Source organism: Benincasa hispida, chromosome 1 (genome assembly GCF_009727055.1).
Source record: "Benincasa hispida cultivar B227 chromosome 1, ASM972705v1, whole genome shotgun sequence".
NCBI lineage: Eukaryota > Viridiplantae > Streptophyta > Magnoliopsida > Cucurbitales > Cucurbitaceae > Benincasa > Benincasa hispida.
In genome coordinates this window covers 76937223-76962926 of record NC_052349.1, presented here as the reverse complement: position 1 = coordinate 76962926, position 25704 = coordinate 76937223, and the positions used below count along the sequence as shown (strand labels likewise).

At 36.6% G+C, this 25704-nt stretch overlaps 1 pseudogene; it reads right to left on the bottom strand.

Annotated features, from left to right (window-relative positions):
* Nucleotides 1-11346: 11346 nt before the first annotated feature.
* LOC120079249 lies at nucleotides 11347-25502 on the bottom strand (annotated as a pseudogene).
* Between the last annotated feature and the right edge of the window lie 202 nt (nucleotides 25503-25704).

Here is a 25704-nt window from a genome sequence, read left to right as displayed (position 1 = left end):
AATGCTTGAAACATATATATATATATATATATATTAGTTTATTATTAATATTATTATCATCATCGTCATCATCATTATCATGATTATTATTAAAATAAGATAACAAAAAACTCTAAATCTCATATTTTTCACTTAGCCGCCCCCGAAATCACTTTTTCTTTTTTTCAATCTCATGTTTGTGATCGTTGATTCGACAACCTTTTCTTAAATTCTATTATCTTAGCTAGCTTTTGCGACCACCCTCGCCAGGTCACCAACCTTTTTCACTCGCACACATATTTCCCAATTTTATTTCTACTTCGAAAATCGTTTTCAACAATGATGGTTTGAGATTGATAGTGTTTCAAGTTAGCTTTCAAGATCTTGAAAGCAAAATGTCATATGGAATGAAGAGGAAGAAACTCCCTACAACTAGTTTGATGTCAAAGACAATCATATTTTCAATATTAGTCACATCGTCTCGAAGTTGCAATTCTTTCAAATACTCACTTGCCAACAACAATTTCACTAATACAATCAACTTTGCTCTTTCTTATCTTGGAGAAGTTTATCATTGTGGACATCCATAAGTTTTTATTGACCCCCACTGCCTTGTCGTCATCTTCCCTCGCATACACACGTTCTATAGGCAGCCAAAAGTGTTAAGGATCATATGGGATGATTTTCAATTTTTGCTTTTGGAATGTTTAGATACTGTGTGTTTGTGGTTCTAGAATGTTTAGGTAGACTGTATTTGTGGTATTCGAGTTGTTTTTGAAGCAATGTATCTTTGCATTCTCGTTTATACTTTTTTTTAGGTAGTTTTGTAATTTACTAATTAGTATTTTCTATTGCATAAATTTGTTTTGCTATTTTTTGTAAATTTGAAATCTTTTTGCTATTTTTTCAAGTGAAACTTTAAAATCTACCATTTTTCTTATCAACCCAATTGAAAAACTCAAAGTATATGTCGCCCAATGCCACGTTAACATTTTTTTTAATTATCATTATTTTTTAGTTCAGTAATATGTCAAGATAGAAATTCAAACATTTGACATTCTAGTCGATAATAGATAGACTGATAGTCAATTAAATTACTCGAGTTGATACATTTATTTTATTATTATTTTTTAGTACAACAAATGTGGGGTTCTAAACTTAAATTAAGGAGTATGTAGCAATTATCATTAAGTTGTGTAATGTCAGTCTTTATTTTATTATTTAATATATCATAAATTGAGCTCAAATACAATCTGTTGAATCTAATAACTCCTTATCGATTATGACCTTCTTCTCTAGAGATCAAAGGTTTATTCACCATCTTACTATTGTTGTCCTAAATTAAATAAATACATAAAACAATTTTAATAACAATAATAATAACAACTTCAAAAAATAATAATAATTAAATAAAAAAAAAAAAACTCATAATCTCCGTCATGTCCTATAGATCTGCTACACTCCTTCGGTTCTATTAAAGACAACTGGAATCCAACCCACCTTGTCCAAAATTTTTCAATTATTTTGAAGATATTATATATATACATATATATATAGTATATATATATATATATATAGTATTTTCAATTGTTAATTTGTTCATCACATGCTCAAACATCAAAAGTTATTGCAAAGTTTGGATCTTATCCATTTGTTTTGGCAATTTTATATGGTGGCATGACATTAGGTGTATGAAATGTATAAATTATATTATTGAAACAAATATTTGTAATGAGACAAGATCACATTATCATCTATGTATTTTTCAATTGATATTGTATATTTAGGTGTATGTATTTGTCATGAAGGTTAATTCATAAATGACTAGTGAGGATAGTAGAATCGGAGTGAATATGTGTAAGAATAGTTCATAATAATTGACACAATCTTTTTATTAAAGTCAAAAATTTAAATCTCCATGACCTTATTTATCGTACTAAAAAAAGAACGAATATCTATACACATAACCTATATAGCCAAGACGGTAAAAGATTGGAAATCTTTTAGTACCATATATGACAAAACATACTTCATTTGCTTGGACTATACATTTTGTTGTATTAATTAATGTTTAATGTTATTGGGCTGAAAATTACCATATATTATTCCGTCCTTGTCCCCATCTCCATTTCTTGAAATTTTAACGTTCATTTATCCCATTCTTCGATTTCCATGAAATGGGATCAAATTTTGTATTGAAATTCCTTACCTTTTTCCTTTTATGCTAACTATAATTAAAACTTATTTAGATGTTAAACTATAAATTTTCATAAATGTATCAACTTATTGTTAATGTTAACAATTAAATGCAGAGACAATTAGGATCTTAAACACTCTAAATTTTAGAGATCAAGCATGCATGTTCATAATAGGAGAATTAGGGTTTGAGAAAAACCTTTGTAGATCTCAAAAATCAGTAACTCTTTGTTTAATTTCTAATCACGAACTCGTCGTGAACCACTGCTAGAGTCTTCCCCGCTATTCTTCAACCTTTGTACGGATCGTGGGATCCAAACTCGTGAGAATTTTTAGGGAATTTTTGAGCTAGGGAGGGTTCTTGATCAACCTTTTTAGAGAAAATTTTCGTCAAAAATAGCTAAGTTGCATGAAAAAAGATTCAGCAATTAAAACACAAGTTTTATAGAATACAAACATGCAATTGTAATGCTTAAAAGGTTGACAACAAATCATCAATATAATTAATGGGAAATAGTTGTAAATTAAACTTGTAAAATGGTCCACTCTCAATTATAAATTGATTTTTCATAAAATAATTTAAAAAACGAATTAACTTAATTTTAATTAAAATTAATCTAAATAATTAATTTTGAATAATTTATTAAATTAATACAACACCTATCCCGAACATGAATCCCTATTCACGTTTACAATATTTAAATCATATTTAAATATTGTAAGCTCTCCAATCCGTTTAATTCGATAATTAAATGTTTAATTATACCGTACATAATTAATAATTCCCTAAACCTATTTGAACGATCCCAAATTCTCTCTACATATTGGTCCAAGGTTTAGTCTGTTATGAGGTAGTAGGGGAACCTAATGAACCTGCAGATCATGAGCTCCAACGATCCGACTTAATCGACTAAACTCGTTAACCCAATTAATAAACATTCGTTAACTATCGGAACCACTCCACTAAAGCCCAGCAGTTGCACTCTTCTCATTGTAGATATATTTTTGTCCACTTGATTTAACTATGATTAGTAAGTCGATCTTTCACAGGTTGTTTGTAATTACAGCTGGGTCAAAATTACCATTTTACCCCTGTAATTACATCTTGCTTCTTAAGTTCCACTAATCCTCTAATAAACAATTGGTTTGTGGTCCAACTATTAAGCCGAGTCCCTCTCAGGCCTTAGAGAGGGGGAACCCCTTGTTCAAGACCTAGAGTCGGTGCTTAAGAGAACAATGTATCTATTAACCCTAAAAGCGGGTAGGAGTAAGTTTTGTCTTGCATCCTATGTCCTTAGCTATCTACTCAGTCTTACCCCTAAAATGGGAGGCTTATTGAGTCGGCGATGTTAAGCCACTCTCACCCATGCAGATTAAAGGATAATCCCGAATAAAAAGAAGCTCATAGTTAGCTCAGGATTAAGATCGAGTTACCTAGGTCATCAAATTGAAATAGTCAAGTCTTATCAGTAAATAGTATTATAAAGTAAAAGTGACTATTTCGTGGTTCGGTCTGATGCAAACATATGTCTCCACTCGCATGTCTCCACATGAATGATTTAGGATCACATCATTTGTAACACTTTATAACTATTGTAACAATTACAAAGTGGATTACATCCATAGTATCCCTAGGATAAGGTACCCAGCTTAATCCCTATACTATAGATCGTTTTGGCTATTACTCGAACTTGATCCACTATTATGTCTTTACATAAAGTTCAAGTATTCATGTTATAGCTAAAGGTTCTTAGTTTATTGGATTTGAAGTTTAAAACCGTGTAATTCATATATTAAATAACAACTTTACTGAATAAACCTCAATATGTAAATAGAATATGTTTAATGTCTACAAACCACGAGTTCCCAAACATACATGTTGGGTTGTATGTCCTAAAACTCACTGTAAATTAAATATATTCTATTTTGAAATAAAGATGTTATTGAGGTTTTACTCAATAAAACTGTTATTGAATATGTAAATTGCATCAAATCTAATAAACTAAGATCCATGGCTATTACATGAGTGCTTGGACTTCATATGGAGACATAAGAATGGATCAAGTTTGAGTAGATAGCCAAAACGGTCTATAGTATACGGATAAGGTTGGGTACCTTATTCTGGAAACATTATTGGATGTGACTCACTTTGTATTTAGTACAAACGATGTGATCCTGATTCGTTCATATGGAGACATGCAAGTAGAGGCATCCTATGTAAAGAGTTTGTATAAGACCAGACCAAGAAATAAGTTACTCTTACTTTATAACGTTGTTTACTGTTTAAGATTGACTATTTCAAAGTGATGACTTAGGTAACTTGACCTTAATCCTGAGCTAACTATGAACTTCTATTTATTCGAGATTATCCTTAGATTTGAAAAGGTGAGGGTTGACTCAACAGTGCCAACTCAATAAGCCTCCCATTTTAGGGGTAAGATCGGGTAGATAGCTGGAGACATAGGATGCAAGACAAAATTCACTCCTACCCGCTTTTAGGGATAGTAGAGAGGTTGTTCCCTTAAGTGCTGACTCCGGGTCTTGAACAAGGGGCCTCATCCACTCACTAGTCCAAGAGGGACTTAGTTTTAGTGATTGGATCACAAACCAATTGTTCATAAGAGGATCAATGAGACTTAAAGAACAATATGTAATCTCGGGGGTAAAACAACTTTTGACCCAACCGTTTTTATGAACAACCTGTGAAAGATCAACTTATTGACTATGGTTATATCGAGTGGGCAGATATATATCTACAATGAAGGGAGTGCAACTATTGGGCTTTAGTGGAGTGGCCCGGTAGTTAACGAATGTTGGTTAATTAGGTTAGAGTGTTTAGTCTGTTAATCTTGAATCGTTGGAGCCCATGATCTGTAGATCCATTAGGTCCCCCTACTAGCTCACAAATGGATTAAACCTTAAAATAGTGTGATGAGTAAATTTGAAGAGTTCAAATTCAAATTAAGGGAATCAATAATTATATACGATATAATTACAAGTTTATTTATTGAATTAAACGAAATTGGAGATCTGAATAATGTTTAAATTTGATTTAAATATTAATCACATGAATAGAGATTCATGATTGTGGAGTTGGTGTTTTATTAATTTAACATTGAATATTAAACTATATTAATTAGTTAATTTAAATACATTTTACTTAAAATTAATTATTTGATTTAAAATTTAAAATTTAAAATCTAAATTTTATGAAATTCAAATATATAAATAAAATTTTTGTTAATTTGATTTTGAAAATTAAATTAAATAATGAAAATTGATTGAAATTGATATTAAATCAACATTAGTGGATTTATCCCACTTTAAACACTTAAATTCCCACTATAGATTGACCTACTTGGTGTCAATCTATCATGTAATTAGATTGCATGAGAAGGATGAACAAAACCTCATTCCAATTTACTGAGAGACTAGACATGCAAAATAAAATTTTTTGGAAGTTTGGTTGAAGAAGGGTTCTTCAACCTTGAAACTAAGAACCCGTTTTTCTTCTCAAATATTCCCTTCAATTCCAACTCATTTTGGATTCCACCACCCAATCTAAAGTTCTAGAGGATAGTAAGGAAGATCAAGCGGTAGTTTACAAGCATTTGGAGTGAAGATTCAAGGTGGATTTGAAGATTGAAGAGTTCTTCAAAGGTATATCTTCAAAATTCTATTTTTAGTTTATGAACTTGCATGTTTTTATGCTAAAATTGATGAAATTAGAGTGCTTAAGATCCTAATTACTTCTTCTAATTGCATGCTAACTCCAACAATACAACCCAACACTTACAAGATTCTTAAAATTTCGAAAAGTTTCTACAAAGAGGACGATTAGAATAGATACATGGACAATTCTATAAGAAAATCCCAACTAAGAATCTAAAAAATTCTACAAATGAAAGCTTAGGATTTAATTGATACAACTTAAGCTTCACATAATGTTTTTCCAAATGGAATGTAATGGGATATAATTGATACACTTAAAAAAAATTTACGGTTGATATAATTATGGTAACATATTGTAATATCTCTAAAGAATTTTATGTTTTTTTCTTTCTCTTGTTTGAGCAAATTGTGAATATAAAGTATGGTATTCCTTTACAGTGAAAAGAGTTAAAAAGAAGTTGTTAATAATAGATTGCTGAGAGATATAGGTAAAAGAAATTTCCATCCGAGATTTAATAGTTGATCTATTCTTAGTCGGGGTAAAGTCCATCTTGTTACTGTAGAAATGAACAAGAGAAAATAAGTTTTCGCTAATGTAATAAAGATACTAATTGTCATTTCAAAGACTTCATACGCTTTATTGATTTCAAAATGTTCATAATTGAATATGTATGGAGTAGACATATCCCAACCACCCAAATCGGAAAAGTTGATTTCCAAAGGTTATTCTACCTACCGCTCCGTGGGCTAGGAAAAGTGGAGGAACTCTTTTGACAGAGAACCTTTGAGCGGAAGCAGATAGCTAAATCCCATTTCGATTGAACACATACATTTACAGTCAACAAAAACAGATTATGCATAAAATTAAATTACAACATACTATCTCATAATAAACAAAAGGTTTAGAGATTATACATTTGAAGAACTGTTCTTCAAGTTAATCCCTCGATCATACTCATTCACGAACGCATCGAATAAGTCATGAACACTCCTCAAACAAGCAGCAAACAACAATGCAAACTCAAACCAAAAGGAGGACATTACCACTTGGTGACCATGGTATTCTCGGTGTGAGAATCCAGGAGTGGTGAGCTCTGGCTAATTTTGGTTGGAACGGAGTTTGGAGTTGGAGGAGGAAGACGATCGAGGAATGAATCAAGCTATCATGTAGGTGATCAAGTCTATCGCATAGACTTTCTCGTATAGTCTCTCAAAACAATCATGTAGTAGCCTTTCTTACTCGATCGTGAATGCTAGTCGCCCGGAATAATCAAAATCACATTTTATTTATCCCATACTACCACAAAAACCAAATAACTCCCAACTAAGGGTGGTTAGAGAGAAAAATGGATAATCATCAAATAATTAATAAATTATAAATAAATATGATAACTAACTTATCATATTATATTTATAACCTATAGTTTTAATATTGCATCATATACAATATATAAACCATAGTTCTTTTTCTCTATTTTATGGCATTTAATATAAATCGTATTTATATTAAATTTAACAACTATGAATCTTATTCAAAGAAAATATATTTGAATCATATTCAAATATTTGTTTCTCTAATTAAACTATAATGTATCAAATACATTATGTAAATTATTTCATATATAATTAAATTCCCTCTTATTAATTTGAACATTTCAAATTAACCCAAAAACTGATTATCAACTAAATCCATCGAGCTACCAAAGGGACTTCATGGACATGTAGCTTGAAGCTCCAACGATACGTGAATAATTGATTAAACTCTTTAATCACATTATCCACCATCCATTAACTGTCAAACACTTCACTAAAGACCGACAATTGCACTATTCGCATTACAAATATATTTCTTTGTCCATTGGATATAACCAATCAATAGTATGATAACCCTTCACTAATCGCTCGTAAGTATAGCTGGGCCAAATTACCGTTTTAGTCCTGTAGTTACATCTAACTCTTTAAGTACCCACGATCCCTCTAGTGAACAATAGATCATAGTCCCATTATGACTAAATCCCTCTCGGGACAAGCGAAGGTGTAGCGCCACATTGTTCAAGACCCATAATCACTGGAGCATTTTATCTACTTACCCCTGCTTTTTGGGAAGAAGTGGATTCCATCTTGTATAGCTAAGTTCCCAGCTCCTCAATCAGTCGAATCCCCAAAATGGTAGGCATGTTAAGTCAGCGATCTGGCCACTCTCACCCATGCAAATCAAAGGACCACCCTCATAGGCAGGAGTTCACAACTTACTCAAGATTAAGGTCATGTTACCTATGGTCATCCTAGTGAAATGAAAGTCTCTATTATGAACGGCGTTATATAACGAGACTAAACATTTCATGATATGGTCTTATACAAACTCCTTTGTATAGAATATCCCTACTCGCATGTCTAATACATGAATGATCAGGATCAAACCATTTATAATACTTTACAACATTTGCAACACCTACAAAGCGAGCCATACTTGTAGTGTTACAAGGATAAGGTACCCAGCCTTATCCATATACTACAGACCATTTAGGTTATCACTTAAACACGATCTACCTGTATGTCTCTACGTACATGTTTAAGTTACAATGATAACCATGGATGTTAGTTTATTAGTTTTTGGTTAGTGCAACTAAATATCATATATTTCATAGATAGAAGTGAATAAAATATCATAAAATATTAATCACAAAAATGTTTGTTCATACAAGGTTTACAAACTACAGGACCCTACGAGATTTAAGACATCAACCCCAACAAAAAGTCCATGCAAAAAGGAGAATACATGACTGAAACAAAGAAGTCTAAGCTGGATCCAAAAAGAGTAATGAGATTAACCCTACCCCACAAGACTAGCCAAATGAGCCTGATTGTAACAAGCTTTGATTAGATCAATAAGACTGGAAAATATGGAGAACAAGACAAGAAGCAAGCGTACCTTTGTTTGCTTATTCTCCACCAAGCACATAAGTTTAAGGATAACTTTTGGTCGGTGGCTACCTAAGGAAACTCTGATTCAATCTACCTCCGGCTGGAAGGCATCTACCTCATCCCAATCACAAGGAGAGGTTCGCCATGTTGGGGGTATTTTTTTCCCTACCGGAAAGAATGAAATGCATAGGGGACCATCCTTTTATTGTGGCATGCTTCTGAAATTTACGGATTTGCAGGGGGCCTCAGGCCCTACGTAGTTGACTGACAATGACAAATGCTTGTGAAACTAGGTAGGACTTTTTGAATTGAATCTCAAGTAGTCTATCAGTGGTCGAAACTGCTTTGCTCATTTTCAGTACGGGAGTAAAAGGTTAGACCTTAGAAAGTCAACGAACAACGGTTCTTCTATGTAGGTATGGCATTCCCACTTGATTTGACTCTCCTAAAGTCGAGCTAAGTGACTTTGTAACCTTTGTGGAGTGTAGTAGAATGAAGGCTACGCAACGACGCTCTCTTATCTATTAGCCTAAGCGTCTTCGCTAACTCGCTTGCCTATTATACCCTATTATACAATACATTAGTAAGAGATCTTTCTCTTCGTACCTCATATCAAAAGGAAGGGTATTAAGCTAGCTTATATATAAATATATATAAAAATATTCGTTGTCTTTTAATCGTCTGTTCTTTTTTTGTCAACGCTATGTTGAACCTAAAGGAAAAGGCGCCACTTATAGATCCCAACTCGAAAAAGTGACTGATCAGGGCCCTATTTATGAATGAAATAAAGGGTTTATGAGCCCTAGCCCTGTAAGCCCATACCTATGTAGAGTAGTGATGCGTTGTAAATGTGATGCGATTATGATATGAGTTTTGGTGATATGTTATGCGTTACACATGAAAGTTTTCCTAATAAGACCCAAGTATAAGCCTCATTAGGTTTCCTGGTAAGTCGAGGGTCAAACACAGGGACTACTAAGTTAATATGCGATAGTTAATTTTGATTCTCTTACGGTGGTGAAAACAAATAAGTTGGATGGTGTTTTGATTAAGTATATTTCCTATGCGACGGAGTTCGAATAAAGAGTTGATGAAAGCGAGAATTACAATAACTATGCGATGTACGGGTTGAGAAGGGGTTTAGCTAACACTTTCTAAGATTGCGTACAAGTTATGCGATCATGCTACACACAAACAACAACCTGTCATCTCTCAATGCAAATGCCATAATTCCTAGAATGTATGCGATGTATACAAAAATGTCGATAGGACTTATGTCTAAGCCTCTATTCTTGTCTATACGATGATGAATGATGTACACATACACAAGGTGACCGCATACTATCATATCCTATTTCTAGGGTGCATATGATGCGTTAATAGCAATTGAACTTATGTCTAAGTTTCTATCTCTTGACTATGTGGTTCTAATCTGACTCTCTCAAGCTTAAATTCTAATTTGACTCTCTCAAGTTTAGATTCTTTCTTTAGACTACTCTCTCAAGTATCTCTAAAGAGTGAATGTCTTATACATAAGACAAGATGATCGCATAAAGTGTAAATCTTAGGTCATGCTAGCTAAGTACTTCTCAACCCATCCGAAAATTTAGCTACTCATGTGAAGTATGGAGAGATTAAACATAAGTTGAAATGAGATTTCCATTTTCTATAAATAAAATGCAGAATACATAATAGCAATGGAATGTAGGGATAAGAAGCCCGGTAGCAACGTCTTGCTTCCCGTGGCCTTTTACACTGTCTTTTTCACTTTAACTCTGTCTAGATGAATTGCTTTCGCAAGTGTTAGCCCTCTCTTCCTTTGTAGTGCTTCCCGACAGTCTCTCAATCTGCCCGGGAATGATCTCTTGGCTTCTTCGTCTCTTAGCTCGTCTTCATATTCTAAGTATAAGTATGAATATGAATAAACTAACGGCTCTTTAACTTGTATATGATCTAACTTGTTAACCTGTTTCACAATGGTGGCCTCCGGTATTTATAGAGCTCAAGGTGAAGCAGCCTCTCTCCAATGATCGCAATGATGGGCGGTCATTAAATCTCATGCTCTGATCCGCCGATTAATGGTCACCGAAAGTTGAGTGTACTTGCTACAGTATGGCTTTAACGGCTTGTCAACTAAATTCGGATATGACCATCATCAGCTTTTCGTCCCATCATAATTTATTAAGCTGTCATCTTGATGCGCAGTCTTTATGCGGCCACCTTCTTAAGCAACTGCTCATGACCCCATGACTTTGCGATCGCAATCTTTCAATGTGCGCGGACGCCTAATTTCTTGGATCGCAATTTTACTTGTGCCAACGCATTTGTCCTGCACAAAATAAGTAAATTAACTGCTTTTATGCGATGGGCGCATGCGATTGCAGTTTTCTCAGTTTAACACTTTTGGACATGATATTGTTTATTTTTACCGTCGCATTCCCTCATTGTTTTACTTATCTGCAGCGTAATAATGTGCATTTCTACCTGTTATCAAGTAAATCGTTCAACACCTTCGACACAAACCCATTTTTGACCTATTGGTCCTAGTATCATAGGTTACAAAACGGCCGCCCCCTAATTACTAGACCAACCCGCTATAATAATTCAATAAACACCTAACAAAGATATGGAAAACAAACAAAGTAGCCCTATGTTTCGAATCTGATAATACCATACCATAATCAAAAGGTACAATGGCCCGAGCGACCAGACTTAACATAAATGTAGCCACTAGAGCCATTCTAAAAAGGGAGAAATTTCCACTACTTGGTGAAAGAGGTTCTTTTAGAATCAATTTCAAACCATCTGCTAGAGGTTGTAACAATCCGAACGATCCCACTACATCAGGACCCTTTCGATGTTGCACAAAAGCCATTACTTTACGTTCAGCTAGCACTAAAAAAGCTATTACTAGTGGAAGTGGTAGGATTATTCCAAGTATTTCAGCTGGGACTGCTATATACGTTTTCGATTTTCTATTCACTCATGATCTGGCTCGATCAGCCCGATCATGATATTTCACTAATGATCTGGTCTGGTTGACCCAATCATGATATTAATGGATCAGACCTTTTCTCGAAAAACACTAGATCTCAAGAAGAGTTGAAGATGGTGCTCGAATCCTCTTACCTTACTTCGAATGGAAGCTTAGCCCGCCTCACTTGCTTTCTTTACTGCATAAGGGCATAAACGAAGTCAACGAATTTCCTTCTAACTAGCGACTGAGAGTAAACAAGTTACCTTCATTCAACAGATTTGTGGTTAAGTCAATAACATGCTTTGGGTTGGGAATCTTTGCTCTTCTCTTTTTTATTTTCACTGCCAGCGTTCTTTTTTGTGTCTGTTCGTATTGCAAAGCTGGTAGACGCTAGTTGTAATGGTTGAAAATAGGGGGCTAACCAATACCCCATAATAAATCTTTGTTCTATAAAGCAAACGATTCGTTCCGACAACTCCAGACGAGATTAACCCCTTTAAATTAGCCGATATTACAAAATTGATCGGGCAGATTGATTGGAAGGGGTTATTAGTAGAGAAAAGAATCAATCGTTGAGAGATAGATTCGACTATTTTGTCAGGACGAATGAGTGGCTGTGCAGCATGCTCCGGAGGAGATTGACCCTGAGAGTCAGTCTAGTAAATGGAGGGCTTGCTGTCTAGACTGCATTTCGGGATTTTGAACACCATCCTATTTCAACCAAAAAGACAACCCTGTCAAAGGTTTCTAACCTTCCTTTCTTATGAGTGGAAATCCAATTTCGTTTTGTCTTTTTTGCATAGAAACCACAGGTAATATATATATGAATATTAATGAATTTGGAAACCTGTTCTTTCGACCATTTTTGAAAAGCGCATAGTTTTTCTTCAAAAAAAGACCTCTCCCATCAGGGAGCGCGTTAGATATTTACCTAAACTAGTATGTAAGTCCTTGAGCAAATCCCATGTTAGCCCTAAAACGAGTAAAAGATTGAGCTTAAGTGAGAATGACCTCCTCCCCTGTTGGTATTTTGCCTGTATGATGTTTACAGGGGGACCCTCGATCCGAAAGGTATACCATTATTGGCTACTATCGAGATATACATGTCTACCTCCTTTGAAAGCTCCTGGTGTTGTGACCATCACCTGTAAGTTATGTTGGATCAACATCAGGATTAGAATCCACTGCAAAAATAACTAAGTCAACACCTATTTGCTCTGGATCTACTGGCCCGGACGGTCGAATAACCCAATATACTACTACAAATAACCCAATATACTACTGGCTTTCGTTGCTTCTGTTATTATTGTTCTCACTTGTCGCTATGCCACCTCAACAGCCGAGACTAAAACTGCTTTCGCATCTAGCATTCCCCAACCTTTTCTATTGAGATTTAGAAGTAGGGCGAGTGTCTAAAGCCCAGGTTATCTTTCTGAATCAACTTATTCACTGGACTGTTAAGCCATCGAGTCCTCTAGGGTTGATTGACTCATTTTAAGAAGATTTATCCAAGACTAACGATCTCACTAATTCTAAGAAAGGTCCCATTCCATAAGGAAGATGAGACGAAGGCATACATAGTTGGCTGGGTTTTTGTCTTTCCCATTCCCGTTGCTACTTAAAGTGCCCGAAATTCATGGATTCTTTGGTAGAGGGGAGTCGAGGTGGAATTCTTTGGTGAGTTAGCTTAAAAGAAGCGCCCAATTGCAATTGCAGTAGAAGTAGCTATTTGTTTCATGGCTATAATTTGAGCTTCAGATCCTGAATCTCTATAAGTGAGTATGGCTAGTTAAGGTGACCTACTTTCTTTATGTAGCAACTGCAACTTAAGGTACTCTAGATTTGTTATAGCACCACCATTTTACAATATACATTGTTCAGGAAAGCTAGTCTAGCTTGGGATTGTCGTTTTATCTTACTGAAGCGAATATTATGAAAGTTCGGGCTTTACTTTAACGGGTCTATTAAAGTCTCCTTGCTACGACCTTTATTAATATTCCTAGCTCGGAGGGTTACTTGAATCTTTCGTTTTGTTACTCTATTCGTTCCTTGAAGGTCCAATTAATTAATAGTAAAGTAATGTTCGGACGGTTAGTGTCTGTTCTGCATGACTCTGGAACGTTATAGCTAAGGAGCGGATTTCAGGGTCCCTTGACTTGGCAAACGAGTATGCCTATACAATCAATCTTTACACATATGATAGTGGCATCTAGGTTATCGACGATTCTATAATAGGCGGCCACTACCCAACTTAGCGAATCACTTCTAGGCTGGCATTAATTCGAGATCACGTTAGTGTCTCTTGTGTGCCTTATTTATGTTGGTGGCATACAGTATCGTATTGTGCGGAACACTCACAAAAGCCGTGGCCTTCCGCTATGTTAGACCCTCCCCTAGAAGTACAATGGTGAGTCCTCCGGAACTAGTAATCCTCGAAAGACTTTCAAGGAGCCTTGTTCAGTAGGTGCGCTGCAAGTATTCTTCCACAAGTTTGACACAAGTCGTACTTTCCAACCCTCTTAGCTACTTGTACTAACAAACTAGGGTGTTACACATAAGTTCGTGCCTATTTATCCCCGCTACAATAACTATCGAACAATGATTCATCTGAAGAACACTTATATATCCCTAGGCGTGGGTCGGTACTTTCCCCTATTAGAGAAGAGTGAGGTTTGGAACCCCAACAAGAAGACATGATCCATATAATAAGACATCATAGCGCCTAGAGATAAAGGTACGGTTCATTGTGTTACTTATCCAAGTGTGTTGTTGTCTCGTCGGATATGCCATATTCAGATTTTGATGAGGTTAGAAACCATTTACAGTTACCAGCATTGCTCATTATTAGGAAAAGCATTCCCGTTTATCGATTTTCATTAAGGTTACGTTGTCGCTTTTACTTTAATAATGAATAATATGGAGTTCCTCAATATATATGGTACGCTTGACTAATAGTTTCCAAAGGGGTTTTCACCATCTATTTCTGTCTGAACTCTTCTTAAGTTTCCCTCCTAGAAAATGGGGAAAGCTTATCCTTCACTCACATTTGCCTAATCGAGCAAAACGCCACTCGAAGATCATTCTACAACTGATCCTTGAGCTTGCGTTGATCAATAATGAAAATCCCGGTAACCCACTATCATGCGTTATTTTACGTCAAAATGTCTATTTTTGTAGTTGTTGCAGGAATCGATCGCATGTGTTGATCCTAAATCTTCGCACAAGTTGATCACATGTGTTGATCTTAATGATGACATGTTCATCGCATGAAATGCCGCAACTACAGAGTGATAGCTGTGATAGAAGGTTGATCGCAAAGTGGGTGGAATGCGTTGATACTTCAAAAGAAACAATCATGAACGTATACCTTAGAAGTAATAAAGAGATAAGATCATATGACATTTCACCTACCGCGCCAGTGATGCAGTGATTCATAGGGGGATTATCAAAGTTGTCAGCATCTAAGTTTTATAAATAGAGCCTTGGAGCCCAAATTCAAAGCATTCGGGACTCTGCCTTGGACAGACTCCTATGGTCACAGACGAGGGTATGAGCAGAAAGTCTTTGAGAGTTCTTCGCTTCCACATCTTTCTCCGAGTGACAGCCAGAGCTTTGCCAGAGATAGAGCTCGAGAGAGACTACACCGCCCATCCATTCTACCACCAGCAGCCTTGACATACATCTGATGCAAGCAAGAGATTGCTACATTTAGCCTTCCACCTCTCTTCTCAACTCTGCATTGTATTACATTTTGGCTTAAGACATTAATACATTTTGTATTCAATGCATCTCTTTAGTTCCTTCCTCACCATTTCCATCATCTTCTTCTTCTTTATCATCTTTTACTTTCATTGCAATGAGTTAAGTGTATTGCAAGGGTTATCGCATACTCAATCATGCGGTATAGAGATATGACGTTTGTAGCAAACCACCGAGAGGTGTGCATTGCGCGAATATAGTGAGGCAATCATGTTTGCTTAGTGCGAGGCTATCGCAATGCTTGTCTATGAGAAGAGTAGCTATAACCAACTACCTGAGAGGGTAAGTAGTAGAACTCGCTAAGCAAAGTAAGCAATGTTCTTAGAGATAGGAATAATCTTATGCTCAACGCAACCATGCGTTATAGAGATATAAGCATGAGGCTAACCACTGAGAGGTGTGCGATGTGTTAGTGTGGCGAACTGGGATTACCCTTGCGACCAACTTGATGATTCGGTGAAATTTTCTCCCCCAACCCTACTTCTCTATGCATCTCATTACGCGTTAACAGTTGTCGCATCTCTACCGATTTTCATAGTCAAACTTCAATTGTTTAGTCTGTTTAGCTAGGAGTAGGAGTAGCGCATAGTTAATCAACTTCTTTCTTTTTATTTTTATTCCCTGCCTCAAACGCACTACTTTACAAACATCACTTAGTTGCAAGTCTCCATGTCCGACCTCTGATCATCCCGAGAAACTTGTGATCTCGTTATACTTGGCGGGAGAGCAAGAAAACTTATGACAGGACGCATGGTCAACGCATACACGATTAACTCATAATGCATATTCTTCATGGATGCATATTCTTCTGTATTGATAAATTAGCATCCATGGTGATACTTATGTAAATTTAGTTAGTGGATTTAGTGAATTTACGTAAGTATCATCATGGATGCTAATTTATCAACGCATAAGAAGGCAAGCAGGCAAAAGGGAATTTCAAAAGAATAACGCATGAAAGATAACAAGAAAAGAAAGATGCCAGCAGAGTGTCGATTGCGTCAATAACTAGAATCATGTGGAATAAATAGTCATGCATTGAATGAGAGAATTATTCTTTCAAAATAACACATCGAGAGGAAATTATCATCGCACCAAAAAGGAGCGATCGTAACACCGCATCCAAAAAAAGCACCCGCAAATCCAAAATGACAATAATCAAATAAATGAACTAAAGTTAACTAGGAAAGCAAAGTAAAGATAGAGTAGAAGACATCCTTAGAGAAGTTGGAGTGAAGTCACTGCAAAGACTTTTCTATGCAGGGGACCGAACTTGCCTGCTTAGGTCAAGGAACTCGTTGTCTCGACCACGAGAGCTTCCAACATTCATTGGCCACATGACGGTTACCTGTAGGATTGTATCAACAGTAGCGGAAGCACAAGGATCATCTAAGCATTCAAATTCACTAATTTCGGCATAATATAAAGCATGTTTCTGTAGGATAAATGGGTTTTAAGACATACCTCTTGTTGAACTTCTTCAAAGCTCCATCTCCAGCTGCTATCTTCTCCATATCTTGTTGTAGAACACCTCAAGATCTTCCTCACTATTCTCTTGGTGCTCTAGATTGAGTTGTGGGACTCAAAACAAGCTTTAATCAAGGGATGAAGGAGAAAAGCTCACTGCAACAACCTTGTTGAAGAACCATTCTTAAAACTGAATTTTCTCTCAAAATTCTGTAGATTGCATGCCTGATTTTCACTCCAATCTCTTCATTATATTGCAGATCAACATGCAAAGAGAAGAGTTGTAGCTCATGCTTGGAGAAGACAAGGCCAAGATGTTGCTTCATGTGTGAGCTACTGATAACGGGCAGAAATGCACGTTCTCATAGTACTAAGTTCTTAAACAATGTTGGATTGCGTTGATGAAATATGTTAAATTGCGTCCATTAAGCATAAATTCTATAATATTGCGGTCGCCTGTCCAACGCATTAGAGCAGTTGATCTTTATATTTTTGTGCAGAATATGTGTTAACGCAATGCAGAGATTGCGATCATAGGAATAAATTAGTCGAGCGCAACTTCACCGCAAGACTTTGTGTTGATCGTGCTCGCAAACATTCGCCCAAGAAGAATCACCACAACTTGGTCGGTGCAACATGGTGGGCGCATCTGGATGAAAGGATAATTAAGATCGATGGGATAGAAAGCTGATGGCGGTCAGATCCAAATTAAGTTGACAGCCGATAACGTCACAAAATACATTCAGCTTTATCGGTGACAATTATCCGGTGCATCAGTCAGGAATTAAAGTTGTCCCATCTGTACAACCGGGAGAGAGAAGCCGCCTTTCACCATGGAAACTCTATAAATACCAAGTGCATTCTTCAGAGAAGGGGTTAAACAGTCGATTACTTCATCACTTTATAAGTTCACACCCCTGTCCATAGTTTTCTTCCATTTTAAGGCGGACGCGAAGAAGAAGGTGTGCCGATAGATTGTTCCGGCAAGCTTGGGAAAGCACCGGAAGCTCCAAGACAGAAAGAGGGCCGACGTCTGTGGAAGCAGGAACATTTGTGGATCAGAATAGAGATTCAGTGTAAAAAGCCTCGGTTAGCAAGGAATTGCTACTGGGCTCTTTACCTTTATTTCCATTATCATTTTGTACTCAACTTAGTTATAAGAATGGAATGTCTTTCTCTATATCTGTTCACTCTCTGTTATTTAAGCATGAGTAGCTAAATTAGTTGAATGGATTGAGAAGTAGTCAGCTAGCATAATGAAGGAGTCTTCATCTTTGCGATTATCTTGTTTATGTATACTTCATTCGTCTATTAGAGATACTCGGGAGGGTGGTCTAAAGACAGGATCTAGACTTGGGAAGGTTAGGTCAGAATCTAGGTTTGGAAGAACCAGATTAGAACACATAAATGGGAGATAGGTGCTTAGGAATGAGCACTATTTGTTATTAACGCATCGCATGCATCTTAAGTAATAAGGTATGATTGTATGCGGTCACCTTGCTTTCATGCATTTTGCATCAGCGCATAGGACAAGAATAGAGACTTAGGGATAAGCTCTATGGATATTTTGCATTCAACACATGTGTCCTAGACTTAGGAGCATCACATTTACATTGGGAAATGACTTGTTGTGCATGGTTGTAACATGATCGCAAGGTTTGACGCATTCCCGAGTAACGCTAGCTAAAAGACCTTCTCAACCTGTTCATGGTATACTCATTGCATCTATCAACGCAACTATCTTTCTCAAATCCGCTGCCTTTATTTACTTTTTTTTTTCATCAACACAACAACACACCCAAAACTTATTATTTACTTGGTTACCACAAAGTGTCATAAATATTACCAACATAACTATTTTCACAAGTCTCTGTGTTCAACCCTGGACTTATTAGGAACCCCAGGGGAATTTACACTTGAATTCTGCTGAGGAAAACTTGAGTGCACAACACAATCCATCAATGCATATCATCCATATTTCCACTTAATAAAATAACGCATCAACTACTTCAAAGATGAATAATGGAAAAAAATCCATTTTCCATTTAAGTGTGTTTTGTTTTCCAATTTTCAATTTTATCTAAAAATCAAAATTTGAAAATCTATTTGATTTTAAAAATGAAAAATTAATTAATTTCATAAATTAATTATTAAATAAAACTTAATTAATTTAATATCAAATATTAATTAATTTTAACACATATCCATCTTTATATATTTAAATCATATTTAAATATATAAATTCTCCTATTCAGTTTAATTCTAAAATTAAACATAATTATATCTCATATAATTACTAATTCCCTTAATTCTAATTTGATCATTTCAAATTAACTTATCATGCTATTTTAGAGCTAGTCCGTTATGAGCTAGTAGGGGGACCTCGCGGACTTACAGATCATGGGCTCCAACGATCCGAGATTAATTGGCTAAACTCATAAGACCAAATTAATCTCCATTCGTTAACTAATGGGTCAATCTACTAAAGCTCATAGTTACACTCCCTCACTGTAGTATATATTATGTCCACATGATTTAACCATAATCAGCAAGTCGACCCTTCACAGGTTATTCGTAATAACGGCTAGATCAAATATCTATTTTACCTCCGAGATTACGTCTAATTCTTCAAGTCCGTACTGATCCTCTAATGAACAACTGGTTTGTGATCTAATCACCAAACCAAACTCTCTCAGCCTAGTGAGGGGTAGGGCCCCTTATGCAAGACCTAGATTCAGTACTTGAGAGAACAACCTTTCTCCTATCCCTAAATCGGGTAGGCATGAACCTTCCTTGCACCTTATGTCCTAGCTATCTATCCGGTCTTACCCCTTGAAATGGGAATCTTATTGAGCCAACGCTGTTGAGCCAACCTCAACTATGAAAATCCAAGGGCAATCCCGAATAAACAGGAGTTCATAGTTAGCTCAAGATTAAGATCGAGTTACCTAGGTCATCTAGGTGAAATAGTCAGTCTTAAACAGTAAACAACGTTATAAAGTAAGAGTGACTTATTTCTTGGTCCAGATCTTATGCAAATTCATTACATAGGACGCCCCCACTCCTTATGTCATAACATGTACGAATTAGGATCACATCGTATGTAGCACTTTACAATCTTCGTAACAACTATAGAGTAGGCCGCATCCAATGGTGTTACCAGAATAAGGTACCCAACCTCATTCATGTACCATAGATCATTTTGACTATTTACTCGAACCCGATCCACTCTTATGTCTCCACATAAAGTTCAAGTACTCATACAATAGTCATGGGTCTTAGTTTATTGGATTTAGACTTTCATACAATTTATGAGATCAATAACAAGTATATTGATAATAGAAAATGTTTATCATTTTACTGCGAGTTTTTAGGACATAAAATCCAACAATACTCCCACTTGGACTAAAACTCCAGTGGATCAATATATACAAATATATACAATATTGAGTTTACATGGAGATAATAAAATGTACAAATACAATAAACTTGGGCATCACAATACTCATCAATTCTCCCACTTGCATTAGTGATACAAAACTCGTAGACCTAGTCTTACTAGGTGACCCTCGAACACTTTAGCCGAGAGGGCCTTCGTAAATGGACCAGCTATGTTTCTTTTGATGATTCGCTTACAGCAACATACTCAACTTCTATTGTGGAGTCCGCAATACAACTCTGCTTGATACTTCTCCACACAACTGCTCCTCTGTTAAGAGTGAATACTGACCCCGAAGTTGACTTCCTCGAATCAATATTGGTTTGAAAGTCAGAATCAGTGTATCCTGTAAGGATCAGATCCTTAGGACCATACACGAGCATATAATCTTTCGTTCTTTGAAGATACTTGAGAATGTTTTTAACAGCAGTCCAATGGTCATGACCAAGATTGGATTGAAATCTGCTGACAATTCCTATGGCATAGCATATGTGGGGACGTGTACATAACATTGCATACATCAAACTCCCAACTGCAGATGCATATGGAATTCGATTCATCTCCTCAACTTCTTGAGGTATCTTAGGACTCTGCTCCTTAGACAAGTGAATTCCATGCCTGAAAGGTAAAGATCCTTTCTTGGAATTTTTCATTTTATACCTAGACAACATCTTATCTATATAAGATGCTTGAGATAATGCCAATGTTCTGTTCTTGCGATTCCGAACTATTTGGATTCTAAGAACTTACTGTGCTTCTCCCAAATCTTTCATTTGGAATTATGAAGCCAGTCATCTCTTAACGTCAGCTAGATATTCTACCTCATTCCCAATGAGTAGAATATCATCAACATACAACACCAGAAAAGCGACAGTTTTTTTTTACGATTTTCTTGTAGACACAGGGTTCGTCAATATTTTGTTCAAAGCCATAAGATTTAATCGCAGTGTCAAATCTCATATTACAGGATCTAGAAGCTTGTTTTAATCCATAAATGGATCGATTAAGCTTTCAAACCTTTTGCTCTTGACCCTACTATATAAACTCTTATGGTTGAGACATATAGATACTCTTTTCAAGATAGCCATTCAGAAAAGCTGTCTTGACATCCATTTGCCATATTTCATAAAATGTGGCTATGGACAAGAGTATTCTAATAGATTTTATCATGTCAATTGGAGATAAGGTTTCTTCAAAATCTAACCCCTCTCTTTGGGTAAACCCTTTTGCCACAAGTCTAGCTTTGTAGGTCTGTACCTTACCAGCTTGGTCTCGTTTTCTCTTGTAGATCCACATGCAACCGATGGGTTTTACCCCTTCTGGTTGATCTACAAGATCCCAGACAGAATTGAAATACATAGATTCCATTTCAAGGTCCATGGCTTTAATCCATTGGTCATTGTCCACATCGTTCATTGCTTGATTAAAAGACAACGGATCCTCTAAACCATCATCTGGTATGATGACTTAAGTTTCAGTTAAACCCATGTACCGGTTAGGATGTTGCACAACCTTCCCACTATGACGATACATTCTCAACACTTGAGAAGGATGTGACGTATCAGTTTCATCAACAACTCTTGTTGATTGACCTGCTTGATCAACAACTCTTGTTGATACATTTGTCGTTTCTCTGGACATTTCTTCTATTACTAGCTTACTGCGAGTTTGATGGTTATTTATATAATCTTCCTCCAGGAAGGTTGCATTTGTTGATACAAACACTTTATCTTCTTGAGGATCATAAAAGAGACCACCTCTTGTTTCCTTTGGGTAGCCCACAAATAGGCATACTTTTGAACGGTGTTCCAGCTTTTTAAGATTCTGCACCAAACATGTGTTGGACAACCCTAAATCCTGAAGTAATATAGATTTCCTCTACGTCCTCTCCAGAGCTCGTAAGGTGTTTCAGAAACACTTTTCGAGGGAACCATGTTCAAAATATACACCACAGTCTCAAATGCGTGTCCCTAAAAAGAATTTGGTAACTGAGTGTAACTGATAACTTGTAGAAATACAAGTTATTCATATTGTTTTATTTAGATATTGCGGCCAAAAGAAAGGAAAGTTGCGTCAATTGTATAGAAATTGGCTAAGAAATGAAAGAATTATAAATTGTCGTCAATACACCCACTGACACCATTGCGATGGTAGAAAAGAATATTTCAAGTCTGTTTTGCAGGAAATCAAGTCACCACATGCGTTCATGGCTCAAGATAAACCGAACAACGCATCTACGTCGCATTTCGCCCATCATTCAGGAATGAATAGACGATCAATGCAATGACGGTGCATGCGACAATCGATCAAGAGCTAATCGATCAACGCAATCTCAACTGCATACGGTAATAATAAAAAACACCGCATGTGGGCAAACGATTGAAGATGTAAAGAGCAACGCAATTGCGAAGGATTCTGATGCGTGTTCAGCTGATCGTTATGCATTTCGGATGGGATTGATTGCGTAACAGAAGGAATATTCACTCCACCATTTCAGGAACTGCCTTAACAATAAAGTGGGGACCACAATGCAAAGAGTCAAAGATTAGCCTATAAATAGCTCCGGCCATTCCACTAAAAAGATATGCTTGAATACAGAGAAAAGTGTATATACTGATATGAGAGAGAGACTGGTTGAGCGACTAATCAGAGTAGATCCGGGAAGAATTAATAGACAAGGCCGAGAGGTGAGTCTTCGAGCAAGAATCCTTCCGATCCCCACCGTTGAAGCTCTGTACGAAGGTCATTTCTACCGGACGAGCAAGTCTGAGAGGGAAGCTCTTCTCTTCATCCACTCTACACGTCGGCAAGAAAATCCACCGTTCAGATTTGTGTCAAGACGTTGACACTCTTCTGTATTTGTTTCTATCTCTTCATCATCAATTGTATTCATCTTCTTAGTCTATCATTCACACCATGTATCAGACGCTTAATTCTATAATTAAATGTTATGATCATTTCCATCTCCATCTCTTTGCCTATTTCCGTTCATCCATATTTCACTTTCTCCACGATGTTTTCTTAATCCCTTGGATAATTAGCAATAATTGAGCAAGTAAATTAATTGGGTTAAGGAAATAATTATGTTTAGTCAAAGCATTCTAAATGGCATCTTCACCTGTGAGAGTAGAAGTGAAGATGTTATTCCGCCTGTCGAGAGAGGGTTGGAAGAATGCGTTAACTAAAGCGAGAAGTACTTCCAGAGATGGAATCAACCTTGTGTTCACCACGTTCATCCCTGTTCACCATAGAGATATGGGAATGCGACCGATCACCGAGAGGTATACGACAAGGGAAAGCAGAACCTTAGTTATATATTTAACGCAATTAACAACCTTGTGATGTTTGTATTAATTATTCTTTCTCCTTCTGATTCATCCATTAAGCCTTGCCATCGCATACCACGATCCTTTGTATAAACTTCACAGTCAGTTTCGAACTCATCATCATGTATATCATGTATCTTGTATCTTGCATCACGTTAGTTTAGGTTTATTTTTATCGCACTTTATTTTATTACCTCAACTTTAGTTTATCTGCACAATTTTACTTTACCGCAACTTTGCTTTCCTGTACAAACACACACTCTTTATTAATTGTAAAAACCGGTCGCATATATCACAAATGTAATGCATTAACGCCAACAATCCCTGTGTTCGACCTTGGATACTCTGAGAAACTTGCGTTGGAATTATACTCGGTTTCAGCGCAAGGAAACTGTGACAATGCATAGCATACTATAAGCATTTCATTAATACTAGAAGTAGTATCGCATAAAGTGTAAATAAGCATCACACAACATCCACACTCCATCTCCATCATTTCAAGTCATCAAGTTTATGGCAACATGAGCTTGTATGATTCACATTCATCATTGTCCATATCCACATATGCTTATTTAGAACATCAATTCATGAATGTACAAGTTTATGGCACCGTTGCGGGGGATTGGTAACGGTTAGTGTTGAATACATTTGTGATTTTTTGTAGGACAGATCTCCTTGTATTGGCTGTTTATCACGGAGAGCAGTCGGATGGTTTATGAGTACTGAGTGATCCAGAAATTCTAAGCTGACACAGAGATCAGGTATACTTTTTGCACAAGAGCACATCAGGGTCGACTTAAGCAGAGAAGAGGCAGATAACAATGAAGCAACCGCAGGGAATCAAGAAGTGAACCGACTAGCGCAAGACCAATCAACGCAAGCAGTTGCCGATGCCTCCACAGCAGGAGGATTAATAGACAGAATGTATATGGAAGCAAAGAGCATCTTAGATCGCATTTCGTGAAATTAGATGAATGGTTAGATACCGGGCTTGAGGAAAGAGGTTTGGAGCAAGAAAGAGTAGAAGGTGCCGTTGTACCAACTGATGCAATGAGCACCCTGGTAAAGCAGATGACCACAATGACCTCACTCCTTCAGACTATGGCTAATCAGCAAAGACATCTCTCTCAAGGATCAGCGTAAGCCAATGCGTTGACACACATGGCCGCAATGAATTGCGTTCAATGTGGAGAGGGACATCCAGTAGAAGTCTGCTTGTGGAATCAACAACCCGTATACTCTGTCTACAATGAACCATTTGGCAACACCTACAACCCTGGTTGGCGGAATCACCCAACTTTAAGTTGGGATGGGAATCACGACTAGGGGAGCCACAGTATTCAACAGAACAGTTATCAGGGGAATCGAGGCAACCCTCCGGTCTTCATTAATCCGAACCACGGCCCAGGTAATTTTCAAAGTGTACAACCCTATGACCAACCGTTCTTATCTGATACCTCTTGCAGAACCTCGTCTTTAGAGACGTCATTGAAATATTATATCGAGAAGAGCGAGGTAATTAGATAATCGCAGGCTTCCTCCCTTAGAGATTTGGAAGAGTAGATTGATCAGCTTACAATTGAACTTAAGAATGAAACGACTGGTACGCTGCCCAGCAATTCGAGAGCATCGGGGTCATGTGGTAAAGAGCAACGTCAAGCAGTGACATTGAGAAGTGTAAGACAATAGCCTCTATGCCACCTGTACCAGATTCAATAACAAGACCAGTGGATTTAACAGCCAACGATGACCAACCAACCATTAATGATAAAATCACCAGTTCAGAAGTAAGTACATCAACGAGAGACGAATCTTAGCAAGACTTGAATTCTAAATCAACGCAACCTCCAGTTACTAAAACACAGCAAGCACAGGACCTCAATGAACAACTAACTAAACAAGAAGTACGGCGGGATCCTCCACCTTTCCCGTCCAGGCTGAAGAAGAAAGATGATAGTAAGCAA